A 16,595-nucleotide genomic window follows, 5' to 3' on the forward strand; every position below is an offset into this window, starting at 1 on the left:
GCGTGTGTGTACTCACCTAGTTACTCACCTAGTTGAGGTTGCGGGGGTCGAGTCCGAGCTCCTGGCCCCGCCTCTTCACTGATCGCTACTAGGTCACTCTCCCTGAGCCGTGAGCTTTATCATACCTCTGCTTAAAGCTATGTATGAATCCTGCCTCCACTACATCGCTTCCCAAACTATTCCACTTACTGACTACTCTGTGGCTGAAGAAATACTTCCTAACATCCCTGTGATTCATCTGTCTTCAGCTTCCAACTGTGTCCCCTTGTTACTGTGTCCAATCTCTGGAACATCCTGTCTTTGTCCACCTTGTCAATTCCTCTCAGTATTTTGTATGTCGTTATCATGTCCCCCCTATCTCTCCTGTCCTCCAGTGTCGTCAGGTTGATTTCCCTTAACCTCTCCTCGTAGGACATACCTCTTAGCTCTGGGACTAGTCTTGTTGCAAACCTTTGCACTTTCTCTAGTTTCTTCACGTGCTTGGCTAGGTGTGGGTTCCAAACTGGTGCCGCATACTCCAATATGGGCCTAACGTACACGGTGTACAGGGTCCTGAATGATTCCTTATTAAGATGTCGGAATGCTGTTCTGAGGATTGCTAGGCGCCCATATGCTGCAGCAGTTATTTGGTTGATGTGCGCTTCAGGAGATGTGCCTGGTGTTATACTCACCCCAAGATCTTTTTCCTTGAGTGAGGTTTGTAGTCTCTGACCCCCTAGACTGTACTCCGTCTGCGGCCTTCTTTGCCCTTCCCCAATCTTCATGACTTTGCACTTGGTGGGATTGAACTCCAGGAGCCAATTGCTGGACCAGGTCTGCAGCCTGTCCAGATCCCTTTGTAGTTCTGCCTGGTCTTCGATCGAGTGAATTCTTCTCATCAACTTCACGTCATCTGCAAACAGGGACACCTCAGAGTCTATTCCTTCCGTCATGTCGTTCACAAATACCAGAAACAGCATTGGTCCTAGGACTGACCCCTGTGGGACCCCGCTGGTCACAGGTGCCCACTCTGACACCTCGCCACGTACCATGACTCGCTGCTGTCTTCCTGACAAGTATTCCCTGATCCATTGTAGTGCCTTCCCTGTTATCCCTGCTTGTGTGTGTGTGTGTGTATGTGTGTGTGTGTATGTGTGTGTATGTGTGTGTGTGTGTATGTGTGTGTGTGTGTGTGTGTGTGTGTGTGTGTGTGTGTGCGTACGTACGTACGTACGTATGCACTCAAGTATTTGTAGTTACACGGGTAGATATAAGGTATAATATTTGTCAGGAAAGAAGACAAGAGTTTCCTGACGCGGCTCTTAGTCATATTATGACCCACAGCTAAAATATGTCAATGGTATACAATATTGACTAGTTGATAAGTAAGAAACATGTGCAACAGTTAAGTATCTTTATTCCGAAACGTTTCGCCTACACAGATGGCTTCTTCAGTTGAATACAGAAGAGTCTACAGAAGCACAAGAGATGTCCAGGTCTCTTCGTAGTCCTGCCTGATCCCCATCCGATTTGATTCTTCTCATTAACTTCACATCATCTGCAAACAAGGACACTTCTGAGTCTATCCCTTCCGTTATGTCGTTCACATATACTAAGAACAGCACAGGTCCTAGGACTGACCCCTGTGGAACCCCGCTTGTCACAGGCGCCCACTCTGACACCTCGTCGCGTACCATGACTCGTTGTTGCCTCCCTGTCAGGTATTCTCTGATCCATTGCAGTGCCTTTCCTGTTATGTGTGCCTGAACCTCTAGCTTTTGCAGTAACCTCTTGTGAGGAACTGTGTCGAAGGCCTTCTTGCAGTCCAAAAATGTGCAGTCGATCCACCCCTCTCTCTCTTGTTTAACTTCTGTCACCTTGTCATAAAACTTTAGTAGGTTTGTGACACAGGATTTTCACTCAGTGGTCAGTCGTCACGTGAGGTCACAGACCCTGAGCTGCCTTGGGGATTAGTGTGGACGGTTACAAAGCATGGCTTGCTTCTGCAGTGTTTTAAAAATTGAGGTTGGAGAGTTGAAGGAGGAGGTCTTGCTTCTCCAGGAGGAGATTAGGAGGCTGAAGGTCCACCTCAATGGGTCTGGGAGAGAGTGTGAGGTGGCTGGAGTTGTGGGGAATGAGGCTTCTAGCAGCGAGGTGCAGTCTGTCTCTCGCTGTGAGGAGGCTGTAGTTGGGGAGGCAGCAACGGCTACCAGCAGTGAGGTGCAGCCCAGCACCTGCTACAAGTGGCGAGTAGTTCACAGTAATGGAAGGCGCATCAGAGTAAGGAAAGTTAAGAGTGAAGATCTGAAGGTAGGAAATCGCTTCTCTGTTCTTCAGGATGAATGTACTTCAGTGGCCAGTGAAGGTAAGGGTACTACTGCCCCTGCTAATGGAGGTAAGCGCATTCTTGTGGTTGGTGACTCTCAGGTAAGATACATTGACCGTGCTTTTTGTAATAGGAATAAGAAGATGAGAGATAGAGTGTGCTTCCCTGGAGCTGGTGTTGGGGACATTGTCAACAGGCTGGATAATATCATGTCAGGTAATGGGAGCAAGCCCATTATCTGTCTCAGTGCTGGTGGAAATGATATTGGGAAGGGTAGGAGAGAAGAGCTGCTAGATAAGTACAGGTCAGCTATAGATTTCATTAAGTCTAAGGGAGGGATCCCAATCATATGTAGCATCTTGCCTAGAAGGGGAGTAGGAAATGAATGGTTGTCTAGGGCAATTGGTGTAAATTGCTGGCTAGACAGATACTGCAAGGAACTTGCAATCCCATTCATTGACAACTGGAGCAACTTTTATGGCAAACATGATATGTATGCAAGGGATGGGGTACACCTCTCTGGGGCTGGGGTGGTAGCACTTGCAGACTCGATTGAGAAGGCCATTGGTGAAATGCCTATGATTTTAAACTGATGGAAGATAGAGGTATGGGTGTGTGTGGGAAACAAGCAGGTTGCAACACTTGGGTTGGAAACAGTAAATGTATAAAAGGCATTCAGCATGAAGTTATAAATAAAGACAATAGATCAGGTCAGCAAACAAAGGGGGACAGCAGAGGGCAGCAAGGGACTAGCTCCCTTAAGGTTTACTATACTAATAGCAGGAGTGTAAGAAATAAGATAGATGAGCTAAGATTAATTGCAAGTGCAGGAGACATAGATATTATTGCTATAACAGAGACCTGGCTCAATCTGAAAGATAGAGAGATGCCCTCTGAATGTCACATACAAGGCTATAAATTATTCCACACTGACAGGGTCAACAGGAAAGGTGGTGGAGTAGCGATGTATGTCAGAGACAATTTAAATTGTTGTGTTAGACAAGATATTAAATTAGAAGCGTCAGCCACTGAATCTGTTTGGTTACAGCTTCTCGAGGGCCGAGAAAAACTAATTTTGGGTGTGATTTACAGGGCCCCAAATCTTGATAGGGAGTGCAGTAAACTTCTATGGGACGAAATTCGTAAGGCATCTACATACGAAAATGTTGTGCTAATGGGAGATTTCAACTATAGACAGATTGAGGAGCAATTTGACAGGAAATTTAGAGTCAGGTGACTTTCTTGATACGATCCAGGATTGTTTTTTAAAACAGTTTGTGACAGAGCCAACTAGGGGAAATAACCTCCTTGACTTGGTTCTTGCCAGTAGGGAAACACTAATTAATAATCTTGAGGTTAATGATGAGCTTGGGGAAAGTGATCACAAATCACTCAGTTTTAATATATCATGGAATTCCCCTAATAATGGCAATCAAGTCTCCGTCCCTGACTTTCGCTTGGCTGATTTCATAGGACTGAAAAATTACTTAGGTGGGCTGAACTGGAATGACCTGACTAAGGGTCAGGTAGGTGGTGATGGTTGCCGATATGATGCTTTCCAGGGCATAGTTCTAGCTGCTCAGTCAAATTATGTTCCAAATAGGGAAATCAGATCAAACAAAAATGATCCTAAATGGATGAACAATAGATTAAAATATCTGATTGGTCAAAAGAGAGGCATATATAGGCAAATCAAAAGAGGAGAGGGGCAATTGAGAAATCGATATATTCAGTTAAAGAGAGAAATAAAAAAGGGAATTAGAAAAGCAAAAAGAGATTATGAGGTTAAAGTTGCAAGAGAATCGAAGACTAACCCAAAAGGATTCTTTCAGGTATACAGAAGTAAGATCAGGGACAAGATAGGCCCACTCAAAAGTTCCTCGGGTCAGCTCACTGACAGTGATAAGGAAATGTGTAGAATTTTTAACACATACTTCCTCTCAGTTTTTACACAGGAGGATACCAGCGATATTCCAGTAATGATAAATTATGTAGAACAGGACGATAATAAACTGTGTACTATTAGGGTCACAAGTGACATGGTCCTTAGGCAAATAGATAAATTAAAACCTAACAAATCCCCAGGCCCTGATGAACTGTATGCAAGGGTTCTAAAGGAATGTAAAGAGGAGCTTAGCACACCTTTGGCTAATCTTTTCAACATATCACTACAAACTGGCATGGTGCCAGATAAGTGGAAAATGGCAAATGTGATACCTATTTTCAAAACAGGTGACAGGTCCTTAGCTTCGAACTATAGACCAATAAGCCTAACCTCCATAGTGGGAAAATTTATGGAATCAATAATTGCCGAGGCAGTTCGTAGCCACCTTGAAAAGCATAAATTAATCAACGAATCTCAGCATGGTTTTACAAAGGGGCGTTCCTGCCTTACGAATTTATTAACTTTTTTCACTAAGGTATTTGAGGAGGTAGATCATGGTAATGAATATGATATTGTGTATATGGACTTCAGTAAGGCTTTTGACAGGGTCCCACATCAGAGACTATTGAGGAAAATTAAAGCACATGGAATAGGAGGAGAAATTTTTTCCTGGATAGAGGCATGGTTGACAAATAGGCAGCAGAGAGTTTGCATAAATGGGGAGAAATCAGAGTGGGGAAGTGTCACGAGCGGTGTTCCACAGGGGTCAGTGTTGGGCCCCCTGCTGTTCACAATCTACATAAACGACATAGATGAGGGCATAAAGAGCGACATCGGCAAGTTTGCCGATGACACCAAAATAGGCCGTCGAATTCATTCTGACGAGGACATTCGAGCACTCCAGGAAGATTTGAATAAACTGATGCAGTGGTCGGAGAAGTGGCAGATGCAGTTTAATATAGACAAATGCAAAGTTCTAAATGTTGGACAGGACAATAACCATGCCACATATAAACTAAATAATGTAGATCTTAATATTACGGATTGCGAAAAAGATTTAGGAGTTCTGGTTAGCAGTAATCTGAAACCAAGACAACAGTGCATAAGTGTTCGCAATAAAGCTAATAGAATCCTTGGCTTCATATCAAGAAGCATAAATAATAGGAGTCCTCAGGTTGTTCTTCAACTCTATACATCCTTGGTTAGGCCTCATTTAGATTATGCTGCATAGTTTTGGTCACCTTATTACAGAATGGATATAAATTCTCTGGAAAATGTACAAAGGAGGATGACAAAGTTGATCCCATGTATCAGAAATCCCATGTATCAGAAACCTTCCCTATGAGGATAGACTAAGGGCCCTGAATCTGCACTCTCTAGAAAGACGTAGAATTAGGGGGGATATGATTGAGGTGTATAAATGGAAGACAGGAATAAATAAAGGGGATGTAAATAGTGTGCTGAAAATATCTAGCCTAGACAGGACTCGCAGCAATGGTTTTAAGTTGGAAAAATTCAGATTCAGGAAGGATATAGGAAAGTACTGGTTTGGTAATAGAGTTGTGGATGAGTGGAACAAACTCCCAAGTACCGTTATAGAGGCCAGAACGTTGTGTAGCTTTAAAAATAGGTTGGATAAATACATGAGTGGATGTGGGTGGGTGTGAGTTAGACCTGATAGCTTGTGCTACCAGGTCGGTTGCCGTGTTCCTCCCTTAAGTCAATGTGACCTGACCTGACTAGGTTGGGTGCATTGGCTTAAGCCGGTAGGAGACTTGGACCTGCCTCGCATGGGTCAGTAGGCCTTCTGCAGTGTTCCTTCGTTCTTATGTTCTTATGTTCTTATGTTCTTATGTTCCCTGAAACCGTGCTGGTTTTCAATTATACACTTGTTTCTTTCCAGGTGCTCCACCACTCTCCTCCTGATGATCTTCTCCTTGACCTTGCATACTATACACGTTAGTGATACAGGTCTGTAGTTTAGTGCCTCATGTCTGTCTCCCTTTTTAAAAATTGGGACTACACCTTTTTAAAAATTGGGACTACATTTGTCATTTTCCATACCTCAGGGAGTTGCCAAGTGTCAAATGATGTGTTGAAGATCTTTGTTAATGGCTCACACAATATCTCTGCTCCCTCTTTAAGGACCCATGGAGAGATGTTGTCTGGTCCCACCGCCTTCGAGGTGTCAAGTTCGCATACAGCTTCTTCACCTCCTCCTTGGTTACATGTACCTCATCCAGCACTTGCTGTTGTGCCCCCCTGTTCTGATTTCCTGAAGTCCTACTGGTTTCCACTGTAAATACCTCTTTAAATCTTGTGCTGAGCTCCCGACATACCTCTCGGTCGTTTCTTGTGAATTCCCCATCACCCTTCCTCAGTCTGATTACCTGGTCCTTGACTGTTGTTTTCCTCCTGATGTGGCTGTAAAACAGCTTCGGGTCAGTCTTTACTTTTGATGCTCATGTCATTTTCACATTGTCTCTGAGCCTCCCTTCTTATCTGTGCATATTCCTTTCTGGCTCTTCGGCTAATCTCTTTATTTTCCTGAGTTCTCTGTCTTCTGTACCTTTTCCATTCTCTAGTACACCTAGTTTTTGCCTCCCTACACCTTTGGGTGAACCAAGGACTCATTCTGTTCTTCCCATTATTTCTGTTTCCCTTGGGAACAAACCTCTCCTCTGCCTCCTTGCATTTTGTTGCCACATAGTCCATCATTTCTTGTACTGGTTTTCCTGTCAGTTCCCTCTCCCACTGAATGTCTTGAAGGATGTTCCTCATGCCTGAGTAGTTCCCCCTTTTGTAGTTTGGTTTTTCCCAGCCTATTCCTGCTACTCTCTCCACTTGGAGCTCAACTATGTAGTCGAAGCACAGAACCACATGATCACTAGCTCCCAGGGGCCTTTCATACATGATACCCTCGATGTCCGAACTACTCAAGGTGAATACAAGGTCCAGTCTTGCTGGTTCATCCTCTCCTCTCTCTCTGGTAGTGTCTCTAACATGTTGATGCATGAAGTTTTCCAGGACCACATCCATCATGTTGGCTCTCCGCGTTTCGGGACCCCCATGGGGCTCCAGGTTTTCCCAGTCAATCTCCTTGTGATTGAAATCACCCATAACTAGTGACTTTGCTCCCCCCATATGTGCTCTCCTGGCTACCTCGGCTAGTGTGTCGATCATTGCTCTGTTGCTCTCATCATATTCTTCTCTTGGCCTCCTGCAGTTCTGTGGTGAGTTGTACATTACTGCAATTATCACCTTATGCCCCTCAGACTGGACTGTTCCTACTAAGTAGTCCCTTTCGCCCGTGCCATCCATTCTTTCCATTTTCTCAAAACCCCACTGGTTTTTAATGAGCAGTGCAACTCCTCCTCCCCCTCTCCTCCCTCTGTCTTTCCTGAGGATTGATATCCGGATGGAAAGATTGAATCTGTTATTATTCTGGTGAGTTTTGTTTCTGTGAGTGCTATTATGTCTGGGAATGTCTCCTTGATTCTTTCGTGCCACTCCTCATACTTGTTTGTTATTCCATCTGTGTGTGTGTGTGTGTGTGTGTGTGTGTGTGTGTGTGTGTGTGTGTGTGTGTGTGTGTGTGTGTGCTCGCGTGTGTTTGTGAGCAGCAAAAACATAGTTCTATGCCATGAAATAGAGACTGGCAGCTTCAATCATCACACAGTTATCAATCACTTGTAGAATATACGTTCACTCTAATACCTCGCCTAATATATTCCACCGACAGACACTTTTTGTATTAATATTACACAATAATACGGCCTCAAGCAATGTAGCTTCGTAGTTCATTTCCTGGACCTCATCCATCTGAGGAGCTGGGTATCAAAAAAAAAAAAAAAGCATAAGTCCCGTCCATACACTGAGCATGAATCGTCGAAATTTCGTATTCTGTACGATAACTAGGGAAAGCATCTTCCAGTCGATTTCAAACTTTTACCAGTGGTGGTAATTTTTCTCGAAGGAAGCTTCACATTAACTTTGGGTTGTATAAGTTATAATTTGAAAATTAGACTTAGGCCTAGTGTGACGTTACCACACAATTACAAACCTCACTTCAGTTTACCACTAATAATAATAATAATAATAATAATAATAATAATAATAATAATAATAATTGCAAAAGAATAGAAGCACTTTGCCTTAAGAATCGGTGACTTATTACTATATAAATTATTTAATTAAAATAACTTGTAATATTAAACAGAGCTGGTTCATAAATAATAATATTACCGTAATAGACTTTATGAGAAGATAAGATAAGCTAATTTTGCCTTGAAAGATAATAATATTCAAGACATTTCAGTACATATAAAACTGATAACTGAAAACCCATCGTGTCTATTAAAGAAGAAAGTTATGTAGAGTCCGGCGAGATGTCCTCTGGATCTCCACCTCAACAACCACACTACCAATCTGAGGCGTGTACCACAGCACTTTACTGCAGTCCCACCCACCATGTACCACAACACTTTACTGCAGTCCCACCCACCATGTACCACAACACTTTACTGCAGTCCCCCATCACCCACACCCACCATGTACCACAACACTTTACTGCATTACTGCAGTCCCCCCACCACCCACACCCACCATGTACCACAACACTTTACTGCATTACTGCAGTCCCTCCACCACCCACACCCACCATGTACCACAACACTTTACTGCAGTCCCCCCCATCACCCACACCCACCATGTACCACAACACTTTACTCCAGTCCCCCCCATCACCCACACCCACTATGTACCACAACACTTTACTCCAGTCCCCCCATCACCCACACCCACAATGTACTACAACACTTTACTCCAGTCCGCCCATCACCCACACCCACCATGTACCACAACACTTTACTCCAGTCCTCCCATCACCCACATCCACCATGTACCACAACTCTTTACTCCAGTCCCCCCATTACTCACACCCACCATGTACCACAACACTTTACTCCAGTACCTCCCAACACCCACCATGTACCACAACACTTTACTCCAGTCCCCCCATCACCCACACCCACCATGTACCACAACACTTTACTCCGGTCCCCCCATCACCCACACTCACCATGTACCACAACACTTTACTCCAGTCCTCCCCCACCACCCACATTCTCCATGTACCACAACACTTTGCTCCAGTCCCCCCCATCACCCACACCCACCATGTACCACAACACTTTACTCCAGTCCGCCCATCACCCACACCCACCATGTACCACAACACTTTAATAAAGTCCCCCATCACCCACACCCACCATGTATTACAACACTTTACTCCAGTCCCCCATCACCCACACCCACCATGTACCACAACACTTTACTCCAGTACCCCCCAACACCCACCATGTACCACAACACTATACTCCAGTCCCCCCATCACTCACACCCACCATGTACCACAACACTTAACTCCAGTCCCCCCATCACCCATACCCACCATGTACCACAACACTTTACTCCAGTCCTCCCATCACTCACATCCACCATGTACAACAACACTTTACTTCAGTTCCCCCATTACTCACACCCACCATGTACCACAACACTTTACTTCAGTACCTCCCAACACCCACCATGTACCACAACACTATACTCCAGTCCCCCCATCACTCACACCCACCATGTACCACAACACTTTACTCCAGTCCCCCCATCACCCACACCCACCATGTACCACAACACTTTACTCCAGTCCTCCCATCACTCACATCCACCATGTACCACAACACTTTACTCCAGTCCCCCCACCACCCACACCCACCATGTACCACAACACTTTACTGCATTACTGCAGTCCCCCCATCACCCACACCCACCATGTACCACAACACTTTACTGCATTACTGCAGTCCCCCCATCACCCACACCCACCATGTACCACAACACTTTACTCCAGTCCCCCCATCACCCACACCCACCATGTACCACAACACTTTACTCCAGTCCCCCCCATCACCCACACCCACCATGTACCACAACACTTTACTGCAGTCCCCCCATCACCCACACCCACCATGTACCACAACACTTTACTGCAGGCCCCCCCATCACCCACACCCACCATGTACCACAACACTTTACTGCAGTCCCCCCACCATTCACACCCACCATGTACCACAACACTTTACTGCAGTCCCCCCATCACCCACACCCACCATGTACCACAACACTTTACTACAGTCCCCCCACCACTCACACCCACCATGTACCACAACACTTTACTGCAGTCCCCCCCATCACCCACACCCACCATGTACCACAACACTTTACTCCAGTCCCCCACATCACCCACACCCACCATGTACCACAACACTTTACTGCAGTCCCCCCATCACCCACACCCACCATGTACCACAACACTTTACTGCAGTCCCCCCACCACCCACACCCACCATGTACCACAACACTTTACTGCAGTCCCCGCATCACCCACACCCACCATGTACCACAACACTTTACTGCATTACTGCAGTCCCCCATCACCCACACCCACAATGTACCACAACACTTTACTGCAGTCCCCCATCACCCACACTCACCATATACCACAACACTTTACTGCATTACTGCAGTCCCCCCATCACCCACACCCACCATGTACCACAACACTTTACTGCAGTCCCCCATCACCCACACCCACCATATACCACAACACTTTACTGCATTACTGCAGTCCCCCATCACCCACACCCACCATGTACCACAACACTTTACTGCATTATTGCAGTCCCCCCATCACCAACACCCACCATGTACCACAACACTTTACTGCATTACTGCAGTCCCCCCATCACCCACACCCACCTTGTACCACAACACTTTACTCCAGTCCCCCCATCACCAACACCCACCATGTACCACATCACTTTACTCCAGTCCCTTACTCCAGTCCCTCCCATCACCCACACCCACCATGTATCACAACACTTTACTCCAGTCCCCCCCATCACCCACAACCACCATGTACCACAACACTTTACTGAAGTCCCCCCCATCACCCACACACACCATATACCACAACACTTTACTGCATTACTGCAGTCCCCCATCACCCACACCCACCATGTACCACAACACTTTACTGCATTACTGCAGTCCCCCCCATCACCCACACCCACCATGTACCACAACATTTTACTGCAGTCCCCCATCACCCACACCCACCATATACCACAACACTTTATTGCATTACTCCAGTCCCCCCCATCACCCACACCCACCATGTACCACAACACTTTACTCCAGTCCCCCCATCACCCACACCCACCATGTACCACAACACTTTACTCCAGTCCCCCCATCACCCACATCCACCATGTACCACAACACTTTACTCCAGTCACACCCACCATGTACCCCCATCACTCCCCAACACCCACCATGTACCACAACACTTTACTCCAGTCCCCCCATCACCCACACCCAGCATGTACCACAACACTTTACTCCAGTCCCCCCCATCACCCACACCCACTATGTACCACAACACTTTACTCCAGTCCCCCCATCACCCACACCCACCACTACAACCACTCCATGCCCATCACCCACACCCACCTTGTACCACAACACTTTACTCCAGTCCCCCCATCACCAACACCCACCATGTACCACATCACTTTACTCCAGTCCCCCCCATCACCCACACCCACCATGTACTACAACACTTTACTCCAGTCCCCCCATCACCCACACCCACCATGTACCACAACACTTTACTCCAGTCCCCCCATCACCCACACCCACCATGTACCACAACACTTTACTCCAGTACCTCCCAACACCCACCATGTACCACAACACTTTACTCCAGTACCTCCCAACACCCACCATGTACCACAACACTTTGCTCCAGTCCCCCCATCACCCACACCCACCATGTACCACAACACTTTACTCCAGTCCTCCCCCACCACCCACATTCTCCATGTACCACAACACTTTACTCCAGTCCCCCCCATCACCCACACCCACCATGTACCACAACACTTTACTCCAGCCCCCCCATCACCCACACCCACCATATACCAGAACACTTTACTCCAGTCCCTCCCATCACCCACACCCACCATGTACCACAACACTTTACTCCAGTCCCCCCATCACCCACACCCACAATGTACTACAACACTTTACTCCAGTCCCCCCCATCACCCACACCCACCATGTACTACAACACTTTACTCCAGTCCTCCCATCACCCACATCCACCATGTACAACAACACTTTAGTTCAGTCCCCCCATTACTCACACCCACCATGTACCACAACACTTTACTTCAGTCCCCCCATTACTCACACCCACCATGTACCACAACACTTTACTCCAGTCCCCCCATCACCCACACCCACCATGTACCACAACACTTTACTCCAGTCCCCCCATCACCCACACCCACCATGTACTACAACACTTTACTCCAGTCCGCCCATCACCCACACCCACCATGTACCACAACACTTTACTCCAGTCCCCCCCCCATCACCCACACCCACCATGTACCACAACACTTTACTCCAGTCCCCCCATCACCCACACCCACCATGTACTACAACACTTTACTCCAGTCCGCCCATCACCCACACCCACCATGTACCACAACACTTTACTTCAGTCCTCCCATCACTCACACCCACTATGTACTACAACACTTTACTCCAGTCCTCCCATCACTCACACCCACCATGTACTACAACACTTTACTCCAGTCCGCCCATCACCCACACCCACCATGTACCACAACACTTTACTCCAGTCCCCCCCATCACCCACACCCACCATGTACTACAACACTTTACTCCAGTCCGCCCATCACCCACACCCACCATGTACCACAACACTTTACTCCAGTCCCCCATCACCCACACCCACCATGTACCACAACACTTTACTCCAATCCTCCCCCACCACCCACATTCACCATGTACCACAACACTTTACTCCAGTCCGCCCATCACCCACACCCACCATGTACCACAACACTTTACTCCAGTCCCCCAATCACCCACATCCACCATGTACCACTACACTTTACTCCAGTCCGCCCATCACCCACACCCACCATGTACCACAACACTTTACTCCAGTCCCCCATCACCCACACCCACCATGTATTACAACACTTTACTCCAGTCCCCCATCACCCACACCCACCATGTACCACAACACTTTACTCCAGTCCCCCGATCACTCACACCCACCATGTACCACAACACTTTACTCTATTCCCCCCATCACCCACACCCACCATGTACCACAACACTTTACTCCAGTCCCCCCATCACCCACATCCACCATGTACCACAACACTTTACTCCAGTCCCCCCATCACCCACGCCCACCTTGTACCACAACACTTTACTCCAGTCCCTCCAAATCACCCACACCCACCCTGTACCACAACACTTTACTCCAGTCCCCCCATCACCCACACCCACCATGTACCAAAACACTTTACTCCAGTCCCCCCATTACCCACACCCACCATGTACCACAACACTTTACTCCAGTCCCAACCATCACCCACACCCACCATGTACCAAAACACTTTACTCCAGTCCCCCCATTACCCACACCCACCATGTACCACAACACTTTACTCCAGTCCCAACCATAACCCACACCCACCATGTACCACAACACTTTACTCCAGTCCCCCCATCACCCACACCCACCATGTACCAAAACACTTTACTCCAGTCCCCCCATTACCCACACCCACCATGTACCACAACACTTTACTCCAGTCCCCACCATCACCCACACCCACCATGTACAACAACACTTTACTCCAGTCCCCCCATCACCCACACCCACCATGTACCACAACACTTTACTCTAGTCCGCCCATCACCCACACCCACCATGTACCACAACACTTTACTCCAGTCCGCCCATCACCCACACCCACCATGTACCACAACACTTTACTCCAGTCCCCCCATCTCCCACACCCACCATGTACCACAACACTTTACTCCAGTCCGCCCATCACCCACACCCACCATGTGCCACAACACTTTACTGCATGTACCACAACACTTTACTGCAGTCCCCCCCATCACCCACACCCACCATGTACCACAACACTTTACTCCTGTCCCCCCATCACCCACACCCACCATGTACCACAACACTTTACTCCAGTCCCCCCTCCATCACTCACACCCACCTTGTACCACAACACTTTACTCCAGTCCCCCCCATCACCCACACCCACCATGTGCCACAACACTTTACTCCAGTCCCCCCATCACCCACACCCACCATGTACCACAACACTTTACTCCAGTCCCCCCATCACCCACACCCACCTTGTACCACAGCACTTTACTCCAGTCTCCCCATCACCCACACCCACCATGTACCACAACACTTTACTCCAGTCTCCCCATCACCCACACCCACCATGTACCACAACACTTTACTGCAGTCTCCCCATCACCCACACCCACCATGTACCACAACACTTTACTCTAGTCCGCCCATCACCCACACCCACCATGTACCACAACACTTTACTCCATTCCCCCCCATCATCCACACCCACCATGTACCACAACACTATACTCCAGTCCCCCCATCTCCCACACCCACCATGTACCACAACACTTTACTCCAGTCCGCCCATCACCCACACCCACCATGTACCACAACACTTTACTCCAGTCCCCCCATCACCCACACCCACCATGTGCCACAACACTTTACTCCAGTCCCCCTATCACCCACACCCACCTTGTACCACAACACTTTACTCCAGTCCCCCCATCACCCACACCCACCATGTGCCACAACACTTTACTCCAGTCCCCCCCATCACCCACACCCACCATGTACCACAACACTTTACACCAGTCCCCTCCATCACTCACACCCACCTTGTACCACAACACTTTACTCCAGTCTCCCCATCACCCACACCCACCATGTACCACAACACTTTACTCCAGTCTCCCCATCACCCACACCCACCATGTACTACAACACTTTACTCCAGTCCCCCCCATCACCCACACCCACCATGTACCACAACACTTTACTGCCCTCCTCCCCATTTCCCACATCCAGTATCTCCTGCTTCACCCAAGCAAAAACAACAGTTAAGGACGCTCATAAACCTACAGTTGAGGACCCTCATAAAACAACAGTTAAGGACACTCATAAAACAACAGTTAAGGACACTCATAAAACAACAGTTATGGACACTCATAAAACAACAGTTAAAGACACTCATAAAACAACAGTTAAGGACACTCATAAAACAACAGTTAAGGACACTCATAAAACAACAGTTAAAGACACTCATAAAACAACAGTTAAGGACACTCATAAAACAACAGTTAAAGACACTCATAAAACAACAGTTAAGGACACTCATAAAACAACAGTTAAGGACCCTCATAAAACAACAGTTAAGGACACTCATAAAACAACAGTTAAGGACCCTCATAAAATAATAGTTAAGGACACTCATAAAACAACAGTTAAAGACACTCATAAAACAACAGTTAAGGACACTCATAAAACAACAGTTAAGGACACTCATAAAATAATAGTTAAGGACACTCATAAAACAACAGTTAAGGACACTCATAAAACAACAGTTAAGGACACTCATAAAACTACAGTTAAGGACACTCATAAAACAAGAGTTGATACTCATAAAACAACAGTTAAGGACACTCATAAAACAACATTTAAGGACACTCATAAAACAACAGTTAAGAACACTCATAAAACAATAGTTGATGATACTCATAAAACAACAGTTAAGGACACTCCTAAAACAACAGTTAAGAACACTCATAAAACAACAGTTAAGGACACTCATAAAGCAACAGTTAAGGACACCCATAAAACAACAGTTAAGGACACTCATAAAACAACAGTTAAGAACACTCATAAAACAATAGTTGATGATACTCATAAAACAACAGTTAAGGACACCCATAAAACAACAGTTAAGGACGCTCATAAAACAACGGTTAAGGACACTCATAAAACAACAGTTAAGGACACTCATAAAACAACAGTTAAGGACACTCATAAAACAACAGTTAAGGACACTCATAAAACAACAGTTAAGGACACTCATAAAACAACAGTTAAGGACACCCATAAAACAACAGTTAAGGACACTCATAAAACAATAGTTGGTGATACTCATAAAACTGTACTGCATCAAAATTATTAAATAATAAGAGAGTGTAAAAGTGAGCGTGATGTATGGATGTATACTCGAGTATTTGTCTGCGTATGTATGTATATGTAAGTTGGGTGCATGTATCCATACAAGTGTATGAATGTGTTGATGTCAACTTAATTAAGCATATATTCACACGTACATTTCTATAAATGTGTACATGAGAGTATGTGTGTTGAATAGT

The 16,595-nt window shown here is 46.5% G+C and overlaps 1 protein-coding gene across 1 annotated transcript in view; it reads right to left on the bottom strand.

The window, feature by feature from the left end:
* LOC128696630 (chondroitin sulfate proteoglycan 4) overlaps window positions 1-16,595 on the bottom strand; it is an 873,169-nt gene that overhangs the window by 229,963 nt on the left and 626,611 nt on the right. The gene's annotated exons all lie outside the window — the stretch shown is intronic.

This window comes from Cherax quadricarinatus, chromosome 46 (assembly GCF_038502225.1).
Source record: "Cherax quadricarinatus isolate ZL_2023a chromosome 46, ASM3850222v1, whole genome shotgun sequence".
In the NCBI taxonomy this organism is placed as follows: domain Eukaryota; kingdom Metazoa; phylum Arthropoda; class Malacostraca; order Decapoda; family Parastacidae; genus Cherax; species Cherax quadricarinatus.